The sequence below is a fragment of the Notechis scutatus genome, chromosome 10, assembly GCF_049901735.1.
Source record: "Notechis scutatus isolate UNSWTSFEM ecotype Mainland chromosome 10, rNotScu1.2, whole genome shotgun sequence".
Taxonomy (NCBI): Eukaryota; Metazoa; Chordata; class Lepidosauria; order Squamata; family Elapidae; genus Notechis; species Notechis scutatus.
Window position 1 is genome coordinate 17,581,242 of NC_142018.1, and position 23,810 is coordinate 17,605,051.

Genomic DNA, 23,810 nt, shown 5'->3' on the forward strand with positions numbered 1-23,810 from the left:
TCCAGATGCAAGAGATTATGTTGGCTCCTTTCAGAATTTGCAACAGGGGTGTTCCTCGAATGTCCTTTAAATCAAGTGATGTTCTCCTTACCAAAATGTGTGCCATCAGATACATCAGCACATCTTACTGCTATTTTTCTCTCACATTCCAGCTTTCAGGGGTGGGATTCAAATTTTTTAACAACCGGTTCAGTGGGTGTGGCTTAGTTGGTGGGCGTGGCTTGGTGGTCATATGACTGGGTGGATGTGGCTTGGTGGTCATGTTATTGGCTGGGTGTGGCCAACTCAATATCACTTACATCAAGGCATGCATCTCCTTGCCTGGCCTCTCATAACTGTGGGGATGCTGCAACAGCCGTAAGTGTGAAAAATGGTCATAAGTCACTTTTTTCAGTGCCATTGGAACTTTGAATGGTCACTCCACACAAGCAAAGTACCAGCAAAGGAGGGGGAAAAAAACTCCAGAGAAGTTCCTGAGACAGGAAGTCTAGTCCTGCCAAGAATGTAATAAGGGTTAACGGAGAGGCAGTTTCTTTAAGCAACACCAGAATGTTTCCTTCCTGCCTTCCTTACAGGATTAGGCCAGGAATTTCTTCTAACAACCGGTTCTCCAAACTGCTTAGAATGGTTCTAGCAAATAGGTGCGAACTGGTAGAATCCCACCCCTGCCAGCTTTTAAAAAATGTTTTCCCAACCCACAGTGGCCTTGAGGGGGAAAAAAACAGCTCAGCTTTTTTTCCCTTTAGCGTCTAACAATCACAGCAGTCAACGTGGAAGTGCTCAGCATAAACTCTTACAAGCCCCTTGTTCTTTTACGTTTGTGAAATGCTGCATCCTCTCCAAAATGGCTCTATTTAACAAGAATTGTACTGTATATTTCAGGTCAATTTTTATCTTCGCGTCTCAGGAAGTGACTATATAAAATTGTTTATAAGTCCGTCTAAGGTTATAGCACAAAAACAGAACTTACTGAAAGATTGCTTTTTTTTAAAAAAAAAAAAAATCATTTCTGCAACAGCTTATTCATTTTCGAGAAAGAAAGGAAACCCTTTGAATTTATGCTAAGTAAATTCTAAGCCCAAGTAGCATTCAGCTTATCTAATAGAGAATGTAATTATGAAATGGAAAGGGTTTTTTTAAAAAAAAAAAAAAAAAAAGCAGAAGGATTGTCTGCTGACATGGGATTTCTCTGCATACAAAATTTGGGAGCAAACTTCAAGAAGCGTCAAGAGTGGGCATCTATAAACTTCTTAAAAAGCTGAGAATCATCAGGATTTTCATGCTGATAAGGAAAAGCTTATTTTCCCACCTTTCAAATCCCACCACTTTAAAGCCTAAGGGCATTTCCCAGACTGCTTTATTTGAATGATCAGGATGAGGGGAAAAAAACCATTCAAATAAAGCAGAAAGCCAGCACCAAATTCAAACAAAAAACGGCTGCCAAGCCTGACACACACGATTAAAAAGAACCCAATACACAAGCCTGAGGGTGGCCGATGAGATCTTGCCGAAACGTCGCTATAATAAAAGCACAAATATTAAGACATGGGAAAATATCCAAAGAAACCTAAATACCACACACACACACACACACACACACACACACACACACCTCTGTGTGTGTGTGTGTGTTTAAACTTCAATCAATCAATAAAGTGTTAAAGGCTGCAATGGGTCTATGTTATAATAGAGGGGCATGACCAGATGTCCAGATTTTAGGAGCTCATTTGGGAAATTCTCTTTGTTTTGTTTTTAAATTATTGAATATAGTTACTCAACCACCTTGGCAGGAGAGGGGAACGAAGGGAAGGGAGAGGAGAGGAGAGGAGAGGAGGGACAAGAAAAGGAAGGGCAGGAGGAGGAGAGGACAGCCTAAATACTAGACAAGGAGGTTGCAGCTGGCTCCATATTTAAGGTCCAGGTTGGCACATTTCTGAATACCTGTTTCTGGCCTATTATGCTATTATGGGATGCCAACCAGCAAGAGTATTGGCTTTCCCATCATGTCTTGAAGTAATTCCTGCTCTCTTTTTGGCTCAGGCTTTTTGGATCTGCCCCAGCAGAGAAGTGAACACCCTTTCATTAAAGGCCACGATGGTTTATCATTAGAAAATTTGGGATCCTGGAATTCCAATTCTTAACTCCAGCCCCTCCCAAGTTTGGCCTTTTTCCTCCTTGAAAACCAAAAGCTGCAGAAGGCCAACCACAAAGGAAAACAAACAAAAGCCAAAGGAAAGGGGAGGGGGGAAAAAGCAATAGAGAGAACGAAGGCAACTGACCCCCTTCGAAGGAGATATCTCTATGACTGCCTCTGAAATGCTGACAAGAAAAACAGCGTGAAATTCGTTCCGTGCCCTTCATCTGAGCATGAAGTAACTGTGCTTAAGGAACATTTACAATAAGGCGGAAACAGAATAGGGAGAATGGTAAATAAAGGTGAGAAACACAAATAAAGAAGGCAATAAATATGCAAATCGCACGCTTTGAAGACGGGTGGAAAAATCGCCTTGTGCAGACTAACCGCACAGGCAAGATTAGTCCAATTTGGTACACTTTTCATTCATGGCGTTCTCACAACTCGTCTCGTCAAGCAGATGCGGCCCCCGGAATGGTGAGATTGCGGTGTGAATAAAGTCCCTGATATTTGGTTAACTAAAATTGCCTGGAGGGATGAATATGCATGAGGTCAACGTTTCACCGGCAAGCAGATAAGGTGATGGGTGGATTGCAGGCAGTGGGGAGCAAGGACCAGTTTTTGAGTTTTCAGACAAAATCGCAAACATCTTTGGGATGTTCCAAATAGACGTTTGTGATTAGGAAAACAAAAAAAAGTCAAACCAGCTGGATAAGGCCCCTTAAATCACCTTGAATCATGCTGAAAATTTGAGCGCTTTTTCCTCTGCTGCTGTTCCTTCCTTGCTGATAGGTCCACCTACTAGGAAAAAATGGGAAACGTTCAAGGTTTTATTTAAAAAAAAAATGTTATTAATTAGACATTAAAATATTGGACACAGTGCAACCGTCCTGGCATTGTCTCTGCCATACTACATTAAGATATAAAACAAATAACATATATACTCATCATACATTGCTAATTGTATACAATTATTCTGTCCAGTATATACATTTATATTTACAGCATACGATCTCGTACATTGCTAATTTTTATACATTTATTTTATCCATTGTACTCAATTATATTTGCATAAATAACATCAAATTTCCATTTTACAAATCCTAGCTATTTTCTCTTCCAGCTCCCTCCTCTCCGTTCCAACCATTGGTAAAATTTATTCCATATATTAGGATACTCTGTCTCTCCTTTATTCTTCAGTTCTAATGTCAGTCTATCCATTTCTGCACAAGTCAGTATTTTCTTTATTATCTCTCCTTCTAAAGGGATGTCTCTGTTTTTCCAATGAGGAAGCGTTCAAGGTTTAATTGAGTTAGCCTTGCTTGCACCCTTAACAATGAAACAAAAGGGTAGAACTTAGATGAGCTGAATATTTAGGATGCTGAGTGTGATGCAGAAAACAAGACAGGGGTGTTGTGGTTGTTCTTTTGTGTATGTGTGTGTGTGTGTGTGTGTGTGTGTGTGTGTGCATGCGCTTCTATGAAAAGAAGCAGAAAATAACTCTCTTCTATTACAAGACAGGACCAAACAGAGGTGCTTCATTTCCTAGCCTCCATCTTCCCTTCCTTTGGTAGACAACTTAACCTCCGTTGTGCTCCCAAATAAAATAATCACTAGATTGGTGTGCCACCATTATTCAAGCCGTTTCATCTTCATAATTTCCTAGCCAAGTTGACTTTTCAGGTGAGCTAAAATTGAGTTCTCATGCCACAGCGATTGCTAATTAGATTGCTAAAGATCTGGAGTGAGTAGAAGAGCATAAACACCTGCAATTTGGTTGCCATTTATTATTAGCATCATGGAAATCCTATAATGAGGAAATACTACCAGTCGTGCAGGATTTCAGTTTCAGAGGAATGTTTAGAATCAAGAATAGCGTTGCTGCAGGTGTTTGGCAATGAAAACGTTTTGGCAGCAGCTATAGCAACAGCACTTAGACTTATATATTGCCTCATAGTGCTTTACAGCCCTCTCTAAGGTGGTTTATAGAGTCAGCATATTGCCCCCAACAAACTGGGTCCTCATTTTACTGAACTCAGAAGGATGGAAGGTTGAGTCAACCTTGAGCTGGTGGGAATCAAACTACTGGCAACGGGCAGGGTTAGCCTGCAATAGCAAACAATAGCAATAGCATTTAGACTGTTATACAAGCACTTATAATGTTTTTCAATCCTCTCTAAGTGGTTTACAGGCTCAGCCTATTGCCCCCAACAACCTGGCTCCTTATATTGTTGACCTTGGAAGGATGGAAGGATGAGTCAATCTTGAGCCAGTCAGGATCAAACTGCTGGCAGTGGAGCAGAGTTAGCCTGCAACGCTGCATTCTACCCTCTTCACTGCCACAGCCCTACCTTCTTTCTACTTTCTTTTATCTGAGTCCATTTTTTTGGAAATATCCTCCAGCCCAAGTTCTACCTATCCTATCCTGTCTGGACCACAAAGAAGCCCCCCTCCCCCCCCCCAAAAAAAAATCCCTCACCATGACTTCAAGAAGTAACTAGAATTGCTTTGGGTAGGTCCCCTTACCCATTTCTAAAATTACAAAAAAGGTGGAGATAACAAGGTTAAATGTAATGGCTTAATGCACCCATGGCAATTCATCAGGAGTTTCTCTCATCCCAACCTAACACCCAGGGTTGTTAAAGAAATAGGAAGGAGCATTGTGTATGTTAATATCTCTCTTAGAATAGCCATAGCACTTAGACTTATATACTGCTTCACAGTGCTTTACAGCCCTCTCTAAGCAGTTTACAGAGTCTATTGCCCCCAACAATCTGGGTCCTTATTTTACCCATCTCGGAAGGATGGAAGGCTCAGTTAACCTTGAGCCAGGTGGGATTTGAACTGCCAAATTGCAGGCAGCTGGTAGTCAGCAGAAGTAGTCTGCAGTACAGCATTCTAACCACTGTGCCACCACAGGTCTTCTTCAGAATGAAGTTGAATATAAATAAATCTGGTCGTATTGTGATAGTAATAGAGTCCAATTTTCCAGATGCCTATAACTGGGTGCTGAACAAAATACTGTAATAAAATGCAGCCTCAAAATCTTCAGCTCCTAAATAAAGATAAAATTGGAGATGTATCCAAGGGATTAATTACAGTACACAACACTGGAAGGACAAATCTACAAGGAACATACCGCAGTGGTTGGTTGATATGTTGTTCTTGACACTTATTTGATCCAATTGACTCTTGATTGAAGAGGTAAGAAAGAAGATTTTTTTTTCCAGCCATTCAATCACGCTGCTGGAATTGTTTTGATTATGATTAATTTTCATGTGTTTACTTTCCGGATTCTTCTTTCTCTCTTTTCAAATCTATCTTCAATTTACACATCAGGTATTGTGTTTGCAGTTATTATGTTGTCCGCTAAGACCATATCATTTGGTAAGATTTGAAATGTATTGTTCATAATTTCAGATTGTTACCTAAAGGGACATTTTATCATCTATCATGGGTTATCTCTAGAGCTTGAGTAAAATACAAAACAGAGAGCGGGGGAGGGGGGGCATTTTCATGTAGAAATATTTCGGGGACAAGTAGACAAATATATTAGTTTACAGTGATATTGATGCTTCTTCTTTTTAGATATTTCAAATACTTTTGAACACTATTTGGACAGAAAATCAAACTCTTTTACAAGCTCAGCTCAACTCAGTTAAAGGAAACCTACTTTTTTTTTTTCAAGATGGGATCTCATGCCTGTCAAATTTAATAAATTATATCGGCATATCAAAGAAAATTGCTAGAGGGGATACAGAAGCAAAGTGGCTCCTATCTGAGTATTTGGGGATACCATATTATTCAAAGTTCTGTATGAAAGCCCAAAATGTTATTAGCAGTATAATAAGATATTTCATATCATTTGACCCAATAAATTTCATTTGGAGGGTTTATTACAAGTTATAGAGAAAGGGGATACAGAGAAGCAATGCAGAATGTAAAATTTCCTGAATAAATATAGCATAGCAAGAGACAAAATGGAAGCTTTTCAGATGAGCTGGCAAGATGTCCAATAGTTGGTTATCAAAAAATGAAGAAAGGAAGGAAGGAAGGAAGGAAGGAAGGAAGGAAGGAAGGAAGGAAGGAAGAAAGAAAGAAAGAAAGAAAGAAAGAAAGAAAGAAAGAAAGAAAGAAAGAAAGAAAGAAAGAAAGAAAGAAAGAAAGAAAGAAAGAAAAGCAGGAGGAGGAGGAGAAGGAAGGAAGGAAGGAAGGAAGGAAGGAAGGAAGGAAGGAAGGTTGTGTACAACAGGCTATGGCCAAGCAACTCAATCCTTAATGGCTTAACATGCTATCAAGGTTCACCCAATCTCCTAAAATAATGACTAGATTAGCAACAGATGTTGAAACACAATCTACCCAACCTCTTTTAGCAATAGCAATAGCACATAGACTTATATACTGCTTCATAGTGATTTACAGCCCTCTGTAAGTAGTTTACAGAGTCAGCATATTCCCCCCAACAAACTGGGTCCTCACCTTATTGACCTCAGAAAGATGGAAAGCTGAGTCAACCTTGAGCTCGTGAGAATCAAATTGCTGGCAGTTGGCAGAGTTAGCCTGTAATACTGCATTCTATGGCTCTTATGCATATTTTATAGACCATAATGTGTATCTATCTATATGGCAGGTGAAAAATTGCTCCCTTTTCAGATATGGGGTCCCTGGTGCTGTCAGAGCTTGGTTGCTTTCTTACAGAAGTTTCCTGATCCAACTAGCCCTGATGATGTTACCTACCTGCGTCATGAAATATCTGCAAGAAAATCCCCAAGCTCAGAGAGCACCAAGGACCCTACAGTTTTACCCCTGATCTACAAATATTTCTCTTCTATTAGTTTTGGAATAGCTAATGAAGATGGAGAAAGATGGTCAGATATCCGTACAACTCAAGACAAAATAACAGTCAAAGGTTGTGCAAGGAAACTAGTATACTTTCATCCCAAAGTCTAACAACTTTGAAATTTCAACTTAGACCCTCAGGTAACATGGAGTGGATTTTGTGATCATGTTGGATCAAATTGGTCTTTGGTATAAAACCAAACATTAGCAAGAGTGTATTTCTCTTTTGTAGATAGTTCTATAGGATTCAATGCATCCAGTAAATGTGTTCAATTTTAAATGTGGCCTCTAAGGCACAATCCACCATAATGTTTTCTTACCTTAAACACTTTTAGAATCAACTTTCTATAACTTGTCCTCTCTTGTTTTCTGTTCCCAGGCCATGACCTTCTTATGTCCTGCTGTGTCACTTATCACAACGCTGATGGAGCACATTTATTTTCTGTTGTTCCAGAGGGTTGAACTGTAAGAAAAGGAATTTATACTCAAGGTTAGGAAGGGTTTTCTGGTAAGGCAAACTTTCTTAATAGTCATCAGCATTGTCAACTTTCTTATGACAGGATTTCATTCCCAAGAATTCTCAGCAGTAGATATGCTGGCTGGGGAATTCTGGGAATTTGAAGTCCACACATCTAGAAATCGCCAATAGAATGAATGAGTTGGAAGGGGAATTGGGGGTTTTGTAGTCCAGCAGTCACCAACTGGTGGTCCATGAGAAAATGTTGGTGGTCCGTAGAAAAATTATTTACATTTTTATATTGCACTAAATACTATTTATCTTTAAAAAAATCATATTAGTGGTCCGCGGGATTTAAAATTATGAATATAGTGGTCCCTGAGGTCTGAAAGGTTGGTGACCTATACTATTTCAGATAAGTGACTGTCCAGTCTCTTCTTACAAACCTCCAGTGATGGAGCATCCATGATTTCTGGTGGCAAGCTGTTCCACTGGTTAATTGCCCTCATTTTTAGGGAGTTTCTCCTTAATTCCAGGTTGTTTCTCTCCTTCATTAGTTTCCAACCATTGTTTCTTGCCCTGCCCTCCGGTGCTTTGGAGAATAATTTGACCCCCTCTTCTTTGTGGCAGGCCCTCAAGTACTGGAAGACTGCTTAGAATTGTATATTTAAATACTGAACAATGAAATAATGAAGGATAGTATTGTAATACAAAGGGAATGTCTTTTAATATAATGGTGACATGAATAAAAGTTAGAATAAAGACAGAAATAAGAGAAAGGGGGAATATTAGAATACACATTTTTATAGAATAAGTGCAATGATAAGAGGGAAGTTTAGAAACTGAATGGCAGTAGTATTTTTTATGTTTAAGCAATATGAAATAATGAAATATTATAATTTGATATAAATGTGTATTACTACTAGAAATATATAAGCTGGATGAATGTGAGAACTATGATTAATAATATTATTTTATCTGTACTGAAATGTATGACATCCAGGAGTCACACTGTTCATGCATTGATATGTATATGTAATATAAAATAAAAATGATAATGATGATGATGATGTACTGGAATACTGTTATCATGTCACCCCTAATTCCTCTTTCCTTTAGACTAGCCAATCCCAAATCCTGCAATCATTCTTCATATATTTTAGTCTCCTGGCCTTTGGCCATCTTAACCGCTCTTCTCTGAACTTTTTCCAAAATCTCAACATCTTTTCTGTAGTATGGTGACCAAAATTGGTCGCAGTATTTGAGGTGTGGTCTTCTTACTAGGGTTTTGTAAAGCGGTACTAATACTTCATGTGATCTTGATTCTATGCCTCTCTTTATACAAGCCAGGATTGTCTTAGCTTTTTCGGCTGTTGCTGCACACTGCTGGCTATATTCAAGTGATCATCCACTGAGACTCCAACATCTCTCTCACAGTTATTGTTTTGCCAAGGTTATAAAAGAATCAATGAGATGAATTTGGAAGTCCCACCTCTACTTTTAGCACCTTTATGAAGTTACTAGTGCACCATTCAACTTTCTGAAAGTTCACAGAGGTGACTTGGGGGACATTGGGACAAATAATATAAAGCCTCTGAAAGAATGATACCCAAAAGATGCTGAGACTCTAGAAAGTGTGCAGAGAAGAGCAACCAAGTTCATAAAGGGTTCCTGAGACTTCATCTTAATGTACGGTTGGGAAAACTGTGTATGTTTAGCCTACCGAAGAGAAGAATTGGGGCACATTATAACTGTCTTCTAGTACTTCAGGATCAGTAACAAAGATGAGGGGATTGACTGATTCTATAGGGAACCAGGGGGATGCAGTGGCTCAATGGCTAAGACGCTGAGCTTGTCTATCAGAAAGGTTGGCAGTTTGGTGGTTTGAATCCCTAGCGCCATGTAACGGAGTGAGCTCCCGGAGTGAGCTCCCGTTGTCCCAGCTTCTGCCAATCTAGCAGTTCGAAAGCATATAAAAAATGCAAGTAGAAAAATAGGGGCCCCTTTGGTGGGAAGATAACAGTGTTCCGTGTGCCTTCGGCATTTAGTCATGCCGGCCACATGACCACGGAGACGTTTTCGGACAGCGCTGGCTCTTCAGGTTTGTAACGGAGATGAGCACTGCCCCTAGAGCTGGAAACTACTAGCACATATGTGCGAGTGGAACTTTTACCTTTACCTATAGGGAACTAGAGCAGGAGACAAGAAGGGGAAGCTTGTCAAAGACAGATCCAACCTAGAAGTAAGGAGAAATTTTCAATGAAATAACTTGTCTCCTGCGGTTGTGGGATCACTGGAGGTTTTCAAGAATGGACTGGACAACTATTTGACCGGGATGATATAATGTCTCCTGCCTTGAGCTAGAAAACCTCCCAAGGTCCTTTCCAGCCTTACGATTCTGTGTTCCTGGTAATGACTATAAAAATGTTGACCTTCCCCTCCTTCTGTATTTTCGCATAGTTTGGATATGAATCATATTTGTCTGGCCAAAGAGTTCATTTGACTTTGTGGTAACCTTTCCAGGGTCTCCTATGCCATAGAGGCAGGATAAAGTCAAGGAAAACCACTAGCACACCCTTTAATTTCATTTCACCATCACTGACCTAGTATTCAAATTCAACACAGTTAATATGATTGCTTTCCAAGCCTGTGGTTTCATCATTGGCCCCCTTTCTCTTGGGTTAATAATATCGCTTTTGTGGTCCCCGGAGATCATGTCCCAAGATTTTTAGGGACCGATTGTGCATCTTGGTTATAGCTAATAACACAATTCATTGATCCCTTGGAATTAAAAATGAGCCACTGGTTTGTTCTGAACAGACAAAAAGACAGAGCTGGGAAGTATACTGAGGTTTAATTTTTGTAGCATAAATGTTAATTTCTAAAGCTGCTGCCATCCGAGGGGCCCAAATGAAGCATTTATGAAATCAACCTTAGATGGATACTGGTGTTCCTGCCAGCTTTTGGAACAAGTGTGCGCTTGTGTTCTTCAGCCAGCTGCATCTTTGAATCCCAGTGGTTGCAACCCAGTGAAAAGTAAGGCAGGAGTATGAGAGCTTGAAAGGATGACTTTGATTCTGTGTCTCAGTTGCTCCTGATGTGGTCGTTGAGTTTCCCACTCCCACCTCCCTGGCAGATCGCAGAGAAAAACAACTACAAACCAGAAGGGAGAAAAAACATAAGAAAAGCCAAGGTGGTCGGCGAAAGGAAAGGAAATGCAATGAGATGGGAGTAGAATTTTAGCAACAGGGGCTGGAGGGGTTTCAGACTGCAAGAAATCATGTCCTTTTGGATGTAATAATTGCAAGCTCAGAAAGCGGTTCGCTGTTTCTTAACATCAAAATAACTGCTTGCCATTATGTCAACGAGAGAGAGAGGGGGGCAATTTGTCTAGTGCTTAAGGTACCAGGTTAGAGTTTGATGAGTTCCAGTTCTGCCTTAGGCATGAAAGCCAGCTGGGTGAATTTGGCCCAATCACCAGGAAACTGGGAGTTCTAGTCCCACCTTAGCCATGAAAGCCCAGCTGGGTGACCTTGGGCCAGTCCTCTCTCAGTCCAAAGAAAGAGACAAGGGCAAACATTTCCAAAATTTTGCCAAAACAACCCTGCAGAAACCACTTTAGGCAATTCTCAAGAATCAACACAAACACACCTTCTATAAATGACCTTCACACTATCTCTAAGACATGCTCTTTCCTCTGGGTGACAACTGAGCCTTCCGAAAGTCACGTAAGACAAAATGCAGCTTATCCTTCGAGACTCCAAAAAGCAATGTCAACATTTGTGCAAAACACAGGGTCCCAAAGGACAGGATTCTGTCATCTTGGTCAAATTCAGACAAGCAAAGAGAATCCCTTGCATTTGTGGGTCTTCCTGTTCCAGCCCAGGGCATTTTGCTCTTTGAAGCTGAACTTTGAGGCCATTTGCGTCACTTCATCAAAATCCATTTCCATGCCTGTTTGTTCACGGCGTGTTTTGTGCAGGGCTGTAATGGCCTTTTGCGTGTGGCTGCTGTGACAGAGGTGGCCATTTCTGTCAGCTCACTAATGTGACTCTTAATGAAGCTGTGAAGGATTCGGGGCCAGGAGGCTGAGATAAAAAGAAAATCGAAAGTTTAAGCAGCAGCAATAAAAGCATGCCCAAGGCATTTTGCAATTATTATTATTTTTTTCCCTGCTTCCATTTAAAATTAATGAAATTCATTCAATCTATTTTAAAACATTCGTCTCATGGGTGTTGCTGCATGACATTCTCTCTCCCGTCCTCCCAAATTATGACATTTGACAGGAGGATACCTCCAAGATCTATATTATCCAAGGATTCTTTCAATCCAACAAAATCATTCAAGTCCAAATTGTGATCGTCTGTTAGTCATCTTCATGAACACCGTGGTGGAAAGACTACACTTATGAGTGTGTATGACTGTGTGAGGGTGGGGAGGGCAGGAGGGGAGGGGAGGGGAAGAAGGACGTGCGCCTGGTTTTCACACTACAGAGGAGACGAGGTAGGGAAGAGAAATTTACATATAAAGATTGCAAACTATTGTTCCAAAGTAATGTTTATAGTAGCATGCACTTCGCTGCTCCGCTGACATTAGATCTGATCCCAATCTGCATATTGAGTGTGATATGTATGAATCTACCCTCTGAAGGTGGTTTTCTCAGGAGACAAGGAAAACAATAATAATTTTTTAAAGACCATAAAGTTGAACTGGACAATATTTATAGTTATTGAATGGCGTCACTTTACATGTTGTAAATATATTACAATATTAAGTAGGGTTTTGTTTGATCAGTTTCCCCTGTCCACTATTTCGAAACGATCCATGAAACGGAAGAATTCATGGCTGATGCTCCATCAACAGAGCTCTCAGTTCAAACTAACCAATATAGGATGGACTGATTTATTTATTTATTTATTTATTTATTTATTTGATTTGCCAATTGTTTACAAGATAATAAGTATAAGTGTATACATAGTTGTGAATACATGAAATGGGTACATATAAGAAAAATAAAAGAAGAATAAGAGAAACAATAGGACAGGGACGGTAGGCACGTTGGTGCGCTTATGCACGCCCCTACAGACCTCTTAGGAAAGGGGTGAGGTCAATAGTAGACAGTCTAAGGTTAAAGTTTTTGGGGTTTGGGGAAGAAACTACAGAGTCGGGTAGAGTATTCCAGACATTGACCACTCTATTGCTGAAGTCGTATTTCCTGCAATCAAGTTTGGTGCGGTTAACTTTGAGTTTGTATCTATTGTGTGCTCTTGTGTTGTTATGGTTGAAGCTGAAGTATTCATTGACAGGTAGGACATTGCAATGTATGATTTTATATACCATGCTTAAATCAGACCGAAGACGGTGTAATTCAAGGTTTTCTAGTTCTAGAATTTCAAGTCTGGTGGCATAAGGTATTCTACAACGAGTGGAGGAGTGGAGAACTCTTCTTGTGAAATATTTCTGGACTTTCTCAATTGTGCTAATATCAGATGCGTAATGTGGGTTCCAGACTGATGAACTGTATTCGAGTATTGGTCTAGCAAATGTTTTGTATGCTCTGGTTAGTAGTGTGATATTACCAGAGAAAAAGCTACGTAGGATTAGGTTAACAACTCTTAATGCCTTTTTGGCTATGTAGTTGCAGTGGGCTCTAGCACTTAGATCATTAGAGGTGAGTATTCCAAGGTCCTTTACAGAGCTGATGGACAAAGTTTCTCCAGGATCTGAGATCTTTCAGAAAAACAGAATAACAGAGTTTGAAGGGACCTTGGAAGTGTTCTGGTCCAATCCCCAGCTCAAGCACCATTCCATTGATTAATTGTTCTCCACTGATTTAACGTTCCTCCTTATTTCTGGGTTATTGCATGATCCTATTAACCAAGAGAAGACAGCCACGAAGCAGCAAAGTATGTGTTCTTTCCAGTGGTGGGCCGCAGCCGGTTTAACAACTGGTTCTGTGAGCGCACGCTTTGCGTGCGCAGGCGGCATTCAATAAACACACATTTGAACCTCTCCAGCTGACCTTCCAGCCTTCCCCAGTAAGTAGAACAGCTGAGGCGTGGTAATCCACTTGGCCACATGAATCGGCTGAGCTGCAAAGGAAGGAAATGTAAGACTGATAGGGTGGATGCAGGGGTGGGATTCAAATTGTTTAACCACTGGTTCTGTGGGCATGGCTAGGTGGGCGTGGCCAGGTGGGCGTGGCCATGTGACTGGTTGGGCGTGGCTTCTTCTTCTTTTTTGCAGCAAACCCCCCCCCCCTTTTTTTTGCCTCCTGCGCCTCAGGGAAGCCTCCTGGGGGGGGGGGCGTTTTTGCTCCCAGGAATCTTCCCTGGGGCCCAGGAAGGCAAAAAAATGGAGTGTGGGGAGGGCACAGCCCCTCCCCATGTGCCTCCTGGCCCTCAGGGAAGCCTCCTGGGTGAAACAGTAAGAAAAGATAGGGGGATCCCAGCACACCTGATCACTGAAACAGCTGATCGTCAGGAGGGGATAAAGAAAACGGAGCTGGAAAGCAGGTTAGTGGAGTGGGGAGGGAATGGGGATTTTGCAGTATATCCTTCCCCTGCCACATCCACCAAGCCACGCCCACGGAACTGATAGTAAAAAAAAAAATGAATCCCACCACTGACTAAAGTCTCCTTCAAACTGGGCTGTTCGTAAATAAATGGACATGGGTGACATCTTTTATGCAACCTGCTTTCCAGCTCCGTTCTCCTGTGTAGGGCAACCAAAGAAGACCCAGCCGATCAGCTGGAACTCAGGAGGCAGAGAATAGATGGGGCGGGGGTGGTCAGAGGTGGGATTTGCCAAATTCCCACTACCGGTTCTCCAGAACTGGTCAAAGCCTGCTGAATACCACCTCTGACTTTAGTTGCAGCTATGAGGTTCCTCACCTCTAACCTTCTGCAAGCTCCTTTTCTGGACAAAGAGACCCTTTGAAATACGATGCTAAAGGGCAACAATTTGTTGTTTTCTTTTTCTTAGGCCCGCCTCTCTCTTTAAAGCCCATGGAATGCCCAGAGAGAGTTTTGCAAATTTAAAAAAAGAAATAATGCTAGAGACTGGTAGATATGAAGGGGGGGGGGGAGAGAAACACCAACACAATTACAAGCTCTTTTGTCATCTCTGCATTTGTGCCCCATCGGTTGCATTTCACATTTTCCGGCATTCGAAGCCCAGAGGGTTTGGCTTTAATGCCTCTCTTAATTATCCATTTCAAACGGTCTTTTGGGAAGAGCCCCCCACTTAATTAAAGGGGGTATTCGATGGATCTTTTTTTTTTATTCCTTAATTATTTGTTGCCTTGATTTTCATTGGATTCGAAAAACTGTGGGTAGCACAGGGTGTCCGCGGTAAAGTGAAATTTAGCCGCATTCGATGTTTGGAGTGAACCGGCCCACATGAGATGCATAATGGGAAGATGATAGCAATCAATACCACTCTGCCTAATTGAAGTGCCACTTTCTGAACAATTCTGAACATTAACCGAATAAGCACAGGCTTTTCCTTTAAAGCTCCAAATGGTACTTTGCCATTTTATCGTTTCGGCTACAACCTGCTTTCCCCCCACCCCCATATTTTGCGTGGAGAAAGTGTGAAGCATCATCCCTCGGACTCCTTGAGGGATCAGAATGAACACAGCAGGCACCTTTGTTGATGATGTATGTGTCAAAACTCTTTTCTCGCCACCCCTGGCAATGCCTGTAACTTGGCTGGCTTGCTGGAGCCATCTGAATGGTTAATTATCCTCTAGTCGAGCAATAACCATAATCAGCAGTTCTCCGGGAGGGATTGGACAGCTTCCACGGGCCCAGAGTTCATTAGCACCTCTCGCAAAGAATGATTCACCTTGGCGTGATGGAAGAATTGCATTTCTGAGCTCAATTCAAAGTGCTGTTATTAACCTTTGAAAGTTGGCTAGCTAAAGCGCTGGCAATTTAATTGTGCCTTTATTTATTTGCATTTTTTCTTGGCGACCTCACCTTTGCACCAGCTCGAGTGGGCCAATGTTTCTCCGCAGTCAAGAAGGCAGAGTTAAGATTAAATCATGCAAACTCAAACAAGAACACCTCATCAAATCTCTCCATTGACGGAAAGCACCTTAGGAACCAAGGCTGCCTCGAGGAACAACTTTTGAACCAAATTTCTCCCTATACTTTCCATCTTTTCCATTTGAAACTTGTGTCAGGATTCCAGCAATCACTCTAATTAAATCAGGATTCTCGAGCCAAGCTTCAAAAAACTTCCAAGGAATCATTACAGGCAACATATTGGCACTGCCCTGTATGAAGCCAACTCTGGCATACGTAATTTACAGTCCCCTGTGACCCTGTTTTCCCCCTTCCCCCCTGGGTGTGTCATAAACCAGATTCTCCAATTAAGCACATTCATAGGCTGGGTGTCATCATTCATGTTCTCCAATTAAATATATTTGTAGGCAAAAGCTCTGATAGTTTAGTTACAAACTTTTAAAGATAAGAGTTGTAATGTACTTTCGCTTTCAACTGCTCTTCCAGATTTCCTTCCTCTCCCCACCCCCTTTTTTTTTATGGCAACTACTAAAACAGGCATAGGAATGTTTTATGAATTGACAACTTGGACTTTTGAATAAGGCAGAGATATGGATACCTCTGAGCTGTGATGCTGGTGGTGACTATTATGCATCCCATGGACTGCAAAAATATCAAACCAAGAAGTCCTACACAGAACCTCACCAAAGATATCACTTGACAAATGGAGGCAAATCTACGTGTCCCAGGATTATGTTGCAGGATCCAATCTGGATTGATCACCGGGATGAGAGTTTTAATCTCCCAAGCTTTTGGACTCTGTTGGAGCGCATCCTCAGGGAAGTTCTCAATCTCCAGGATGTGAGATTTCTGATTTCTGACCCATCGTGGAGATTGAGAAGTTCCCCCAGGATGGGCTCCAGCATGAGTCTGAAAGCTCAGAAGACTAAACCACTTGTCCTGGTGACTGACCCAGATTGGATCCTGCCATATCACTCGACGCCAAGATCCCCAAACAGAGGCTGCTATACCTTGGTCATGTCATGACAGCTAACTCACAGGAAAAGTCAATTGCACTGAGAGTGATCAGTGGACAAAGGGGAAGGGTCTGTCTGTCCACTGGCTGGACACTATAAAAGATGACACCAGGATGACCTTGGTGGAGCTGAAGGAGGCAGTTCAAGACAAAGGGTCATGGAGAGCGCTGATCCATAGAGTGGTCAAGGGTTGGACACAACTGAATGGGGAGAGGAAGAGGAGGAGGAGGAGCAGGAAGGGGGAAGAAGGAGGAGGAGGAGAGGGAGAAGAGGAGGAGGAAGGGGAAAGGAGGAGGAGGAAAGGAAGAGGATAGAAAGAGGAAGAGGTGGTGGTGGTGGAGGGTGGAGGAGGAGGAGGAGGAGGAGGAGGAGGAGGAGGAGGAGGAGGAGGAGAAGAAGAAGAAGAAGAAGAAGAAGAAGAAGAAGAAGAAGAAGAAGAAGAAGAAGAAGAAGAAGAAGAAGAAGAAGAAGAAGAAGAAGAAGAAGAAGAAGAAGAAGAAGAAGAAGAAGAAGACTTTCTACCATAAAGTTCTTCTCCCGTTTATCTGGTTTTGCTAATAATCTGGATTGCAGCCAGAGAAGAAGAAAACTATTGAAGCTGCATAAAAATATCTCCGTCATCGTTCATCACAAAACTTCAGCCATTTCTAAAGGGCACAACAAAATAGGAGCAGACCGCCATCCATCCATTCGTGTCATCCCATCCCTCTTTCTCTGCCCAGCCAACATTCAGGAGGTACAAATACACACACAAGGGTCAAATGCAGGTGTTTAAGGGAGTTGGAAAGGAGTTGGCTGGTAGTCCCTTGGTTCAGATCTGCCTCTTCTAAAAGAGTCTTCTCGTGAGGAGCATCACTGCAGGGCAAACACAGCATTTGGGTTAAGAAAAGGAGGGGGAGATTTCTGTAATGGCAAAGTCCTGAAGAATTGAGCATCTCGTTTCAAAGCCAAAGGCTCGGTGAAGAGGGGTAAGGGTCGCAAGGGGAGGGGAAAATAGGTTCCTGCAAATCCATTCAAGAGTTTCTCTCTCTCTTCTCTTCTTCTTCTTCTCTCTCTCTCTTCTCTCTCTCTCTCTCTCTCTCTCTCTCTCTCTCTCTCTCTCTCTCTCTCTCTCTCTCTCTCTCTTTCTTTCTGATTTTCCATAATAAAGACACATCAAACGTTTCTGCACTTCTTATCATCTTCCGTCTTGCCTCGGGTAAATTCAGTTGGTTATTTTTTTCCCTTTGTTCATTTTTTAGACTAAAAGAGGTGGGGGAGAAAAAGGAATATCTTGTCTGAGATTTAATACTGCCTCTGCTGCCTTTCAACACAAAAGGAGCCTTATTTGACTCATGCTAAGTTTCAGATGGGTAGGAAGGTAGACAATTATAAATGTTTCTGCTTGATTGTCCTATTGTGATCCATGTCCTATTGTGATCCTCCCTCCCATCGTTCCTTTCTACCACCCTTCCTTCCTTCCTTCCACCCATCCATCTTTCATTATTTTCTTCCTTCCCTCTCCCTCTCTTTCCTTCCTTCCCACTCTTTCTTTCCTTCCTCCCTTCCTTCCCTCTCCTTCCTTCCTTCCCTCCTTCCTCCCATCCAACCTTTCTTCTTTCTTTCTTTCTTTCTTTCTTTCTTTCTTTCTTTCTTTCTTTCTTTCTTTCTTTCTTTCCCTCTCCCTTCTTCTCTTTCCTTCCTTCCCACTCCTTCATTCCTTCCCTCTCCCTTCCTCCCTTTCTTTCCTCCCTCCCTCCCTTCCATCCATCCTTCCTTATTTTCTTCCTTCCCTCTCCCTCTCTTTCCTTCCTTCCCACTCTTTCTTTCCTTCCTCCCTCCCTTCCCTCTCCTTCCTTCCATCCACCCTTTCTTCTTTCTTTCCTTCCCTCTCTCTCCTTCTCTTTCCTTCCTTCCCACTCCTTGTTTCCTTCCTCCCTTCCTTCCCTCTCCTTCCTTCCATCATCCTTCCTTTCCTTTGTTCCTTCCCTCTCCTTCCTTCTCTTTCCTTCTTTCCTTCCCACTCCTTCTTTCTTTCCTCCCTCCCTCCCTTCCCTTCCCTTCTCTTCCTTCCTTCCTTCCTTCCTTCCTTCTTTCCAACTCAAAGCAACATATGTGGTATCTTTCCTGTAATTCAGAGACAGACAAAAAATAATGGCAAAAAATCCATGGGGAACTCAGGTTTGCTTTATGACCTCATGATTCCCCTTAATAACTGCCATAACATGTATGATAAAATCAGATCCAATTCGAATGACTACCACTATGATTGAAGGAAAATTCTGCTCTCAGTTGTGGTTTTAAGTCAAGGACTTACCTTTAAGATGTAGTTTTATATCACTTCATTCTAAAACATATAGGGTTTAAACCTATGAGAAGTATTAAGTCTGGATTCCCCAACGGGTGTTAAGGAAAACAAACTAAACAGAACGTGCAGCGAAGTCAGATAGGAAGACAGGTAAATGTGTGAGATAAGTTTTCTAGTTAACACGCAGTAAAAATACAGATACGCTTGTGCTATCAAAAATTCTAATTTATTCCATTTAAGAATTATAGCATAGTCATATAAACAGTCCATTAGTCATATATCAATTTCAGTCAATTCTTGTCGAGGATACTCTAATTGCAAAGTCCGTGTCGAATAGCCAGTGTCAGTACACATATAATAAATCTGTCCAAAACTTATCTTCTCTCCGTTGAGAAATATCTTCAAAGTAATCCAACACTTCTTCTCCTCCCCGATCCAGCAAGAACGCAGTCTTCAATAAGCCAGCCAGTAAGAGCCAGAGAGTGCCTTGCTGCTTATATAGTACTTTTACAGCTGCACCCTTAATTACATTCCTTTAGCTTAAAGTCACATACACTTTATCTGACAAACCATGATTCATCATTTTATTATCTTTACCCAAAACAGTTAGGGTAAAACAATGTTATCCCTAACAAGAAGTGTATGGCAGCTTTCCTTTACCAGCAGTGGGGATGGAGTAGGAAAGCAGATCCATTTCCTATCTCACCAGAGAGCCATAACAATTATACCAACCTGCCCAGCTGATTATTAATTATTCTTCCCAGTCTGCTGCACTGCAGGAGTTAATATATTGCTAACCTTTTATCTTATCACCTAGGAAAATGTGAGCAAAGCTGATGAAATCGTTACTCACCGATGAACTTCAGAGAAGAGCTGGAGGGAAAATTAGAACTTGGAGGAAAAAATTGGAGCACTGCCTTGGATCTGTTACCCTGAGATCTTTCTTTTGTGCTAGAGATATGCTGAGATAAAAACCCCTCCGGTGGAGGAAGAAGCCATCTTGCAAAGAATGAGTGAAAAGGTTAAGGAAGGGGAGGATAGAGACGTGGAAGATAGGGAAATAACTTATTCAGGGCATTTGCGTTATTGGGTGTGGTGATTCTTGGATGGAAAGGGGACAGGGAAAAGGAACCATCGTGAATCAGATCATTCTTCTTCGTTGAGCCAGAAAATTGGTTGTGAATCTTCAAAGAACTTGTAGGCTAAGGTGTTGTGACCGAGGCTTCCCCCAAAAGCACTAAGCAGACTCTTTGTCCCGGCAAAACCCCTTTTATTAAACGAAGGTGAATTTCTTGCCTTCACCTTCAGCCAAAGGCCTGGCAAACAGTCTTTCAAGGGTGTGATTAGGAGCACAGACCTTATCTAGCTTGGAGAGCTGCCCAGTAAATATTTCCAAACGCAGTGCTGACAAGGAAGGACTCGGCAGAGGGTCTCTGAGATGCACGGACAGATCTTCACACAGCTGCAACGGATGAATGGTTTCCTGCAAAAGCCCCCTCCCCTTTTGTTCCTCTTTTAATCCCTATGGGAGGAGCCATTCACCATGCTCCTGTGGTGTTACTTCCACGTTGACCCTTAGGTCATAATTGTTCTTTTCTTTTGACAGTTCTGCGCATGCGCAGGCTGGGAACCGGCTCCATCTGCTCCCTGCCTCACGGCTGTCTGACTCCGAAGGCAGCTGATAACTGCCAGACTGCCTTGGCCCCATCTCTGCCTCTGACACAGAGCCCTTGTCTGAGCCTTCCTCAGCCTCCAGGACTGGCCCATGTTTCTCCCAACCTCCTCCCTGTCTGACTCTGCTGCGAGCTTTGCTAGACGCCGGCGGGCCACAACGAAAGGAAATTATGAAACATGATGGCTGACATTCACTGATACCATCTTGTATTACACTTGATCAATGATCAGCGCAGCTCTTAAAAACTTCAAAACAGTGAAAGCAGAGTGGTTTCTATTAAAGCAACATCAGTGAATAAATAAGTAGGTATGAAACCCAGCTGGGTGATTTGGGGGCCAATCATCAGGAGATGGTGAGTTCTAGTCTTGCCTTAGGCATGAAATCCATCTGAGTGACCTTGAGTCAATCACCAGGAGACAGAGAGTTCTAATCCCACTTTAGGCATGTAAGCCAGCTGGTTGACTTTGGGTCAATCACCAGGAGATGGTGAATTCTAGTCCCATTGTAGGCAGGAAAGCCAACTTTGAGCCAGTGTCTCTCTCTGTGTGTGTCTCCACCCAACCCACTTCACAAGGTTATTGCTGTTGTGAGGAAAATAGGAGGAGGAAGGAGTATTAGATGAAAATAATAAAGCTGGGATAAAAATAAAGAAACATATTGGTGAAAAGTTAGAAAAGAATTCAGCATTCTTCAACATGCCTTCTGCTGCTGTGTCACCATAGTTCAAGAAAGATACAGTTCACTGCCATGCCTGGATGCTTTCTTTGTGACAGTGGCGGAGACTTCATAAATATGCTCAGTGACTGTGCACAGAAAGGAAAGAATGACCTCTGATTGATGTTGGTCTCTTTCCACTGACCATCTATGCAAAACTATCTTTTTAAGAATATTTTTTGGATAGAAGGAAAGAACTTCAGCTTAGCACCACATACAGAGGAGGAAAAAACCCAATTCCAATAATCAGCAACTTCACCAAAAGGCGGATTCAAAACAACCCTTTTCTGAAATTCTAAACAGCCTCTTTGGTCAAACAGGTTTAGGCAAATAGGTCAGACCTGTCACCAACCCAAAGCAAAGTTTTTGAAGCTTTGGGCTTCAAAAATTTTAGCAATGGGTTCTCTGCTCAGTTGCTGGGTGGGTGTGGCCTAGTTGGCCTCCTGCACCATGGGGGGGGGATGTTTTTGCCCTCCCCGGGCTCTGGAGGCTTTCCTCGAGCCTGCAGGAGGGCGAAAACGGCCTCCCTGGAGTACGGAGGCTCTCTGGAAGCCAGAAATGGGACCATTTCCGGCCTTCCCGAACTTCTAGGAGGCCCGTTTTTCATCCTCCCTGAGCGTCCGTGCACACCCTGCACTTACCTGCATCCTAAACAGGCCACCTGGGGACTCCTGGGAGGGGCGAGGAGGGGTGATCGAGGCCAGCCAGGAGTGGGGTTTGGGGCTTCTCCAAACTGCGCAGAATCTTAGCTAAGGGGCTTTCCCGAACCCCTGTGAATCCCCAGCAGCCCAGTTCCGATGCCAACTTTTCTACAACTTATATATACAGTAGCAGCCCACATCGCAAGTTGAAGTGATTTCCGATCTTCGGTAAAATCAGTGACTATTCAGGTTAAAAGCAGAGAGGAACAAAGAACGCTAATTTGAACATCAGTGAGTTCCAAGCGATGGGTTGCTGAGGATAAGCATCCTGTATCTCTTTCAATGTAAAGGAGAAATCCCAGGTAGGTAGGTGAGCAGATAGTTTTTATGGCACTGCGTTATAAATTGATGGCTCTTTAAGTGAAGAGAGAGGAGAAACTACCCACATAATGTAATTGGTGTACAAAGAAGTCATTTTTACTTGATGCCCTGACCGCAGTCGGGCAGGGTGAAGGAGACTTCGCTGAGAAAAATTAGGAAGCTAAGTTGCCACTCCAATATTATTCCCAAAGTGCTCAAATCCCAAAGGGGCTTTTTTTCATGAAGCAACTGGACTTTCTTGCTTTTCTCTGAAGATGTTTCACTTCTCATCCAACAAGCTTCTTCAGCTCTGACTGGATGGTGGGGAATGGAAGGATTCTTGCAGACAGCTGGTCATTTGCATCCTTTTAAGAGGGTTGTTGAGGCTACTTGGGGGGTTTTATCTGTATCCTCAGGATGACCTGAGTGGTGCAATGGGTGTGGAGCCTTCTTGGAACTGTTGAAATGACTGTGTTGTAGACTGGAGATAGATGGTGTCAATCCTTTCCCCTCTGTTGAGAGAGGGCTGTTCAATTTTGATATAGATGGCCTCTTTGACTCCTCTCCTTTCAAACTAGCAGTCCTCTCTGTCCAAAATGTGGACTTTGATGTCTTTAAAAGAATGGCATTTGTCTCTTAAATGCCAATGGACCATGCTGATCCATGTCAGTTTCACATGCTCCTATAACTCCATTCCATTTCAACCAGTCAGAGCTGAAGAAGCTTCTTGGATGAGAAGCGAAACAAAGAAAAACATGAAAGTCCAGTTGCCTTTTGGGGAAAAAAAGCACCTTTGAGACAACCATGACTTGGATGATTGAGATGATCTCCGTAGACATCAAGCGCTCAAATATTGACCTTGTGGTGGTAGGGATGCTGCAAAGGTTGTAAGTGGGACAACTATCTGAGGTCACTTATTTCAGTGTTGTTGTAACTTCAAACAGTTGCTAAATGAAAGATTGTCAGTGGACAACTCAATGAATATCATCACCTTGGTCTATTTGATTGATTTCTCTCTGAAGCCTGTTATTGAGGCAACTGAAGTTGTCTTCACTTTAGGCGGAGCTGTCTATGGTACCGTCTGAAAAGAGACAACGATGGATGGCTGAGAATCTCCACAGGCATGGTACTGTTTCCATGCCTGTGCTCTGAGCAATGTTCTCCAGTTTCCTCCACTTCTGTGTCTGGAGCACATACTGGAATTAGTCCAGGGCTGATCCCTGATTCAAATAACAATGAATTATGTTCACTGCCTGAAAAATATGTAACTCTGCTTGGGGATGTGTTTAAAAATGTGTGACAGACAATCCATTTAGAGCAGGGATGTCAAACTCGATTTCATTGAGGGCCATATCAGGGTTGTGCTTGACCTCAGAGGGCCAGGAGATGGTATGGCCATGGTGACTGTGGCCAGCTCAACATCACTTGTGTCGGGGGCATCTGTGGTGGCCAAGTGCGAAGGCAGGACTTCCCTCAGACCCTCACTCACTCTCATTATAATCTCCTTCCTTCTTTTTCTTCTTTTTCCTTCCCTCTTCATTCTCCTTTCTTCTTCCTTCCCCTCTTTCCTTCTTTTTCCTTCCTTCCCATCTTCCCTTCTTTTCCTTTGTCTTTCCTCTTTCCAGTTCTCCTTTCTCCGGTCTCTTCTTGCATGCTC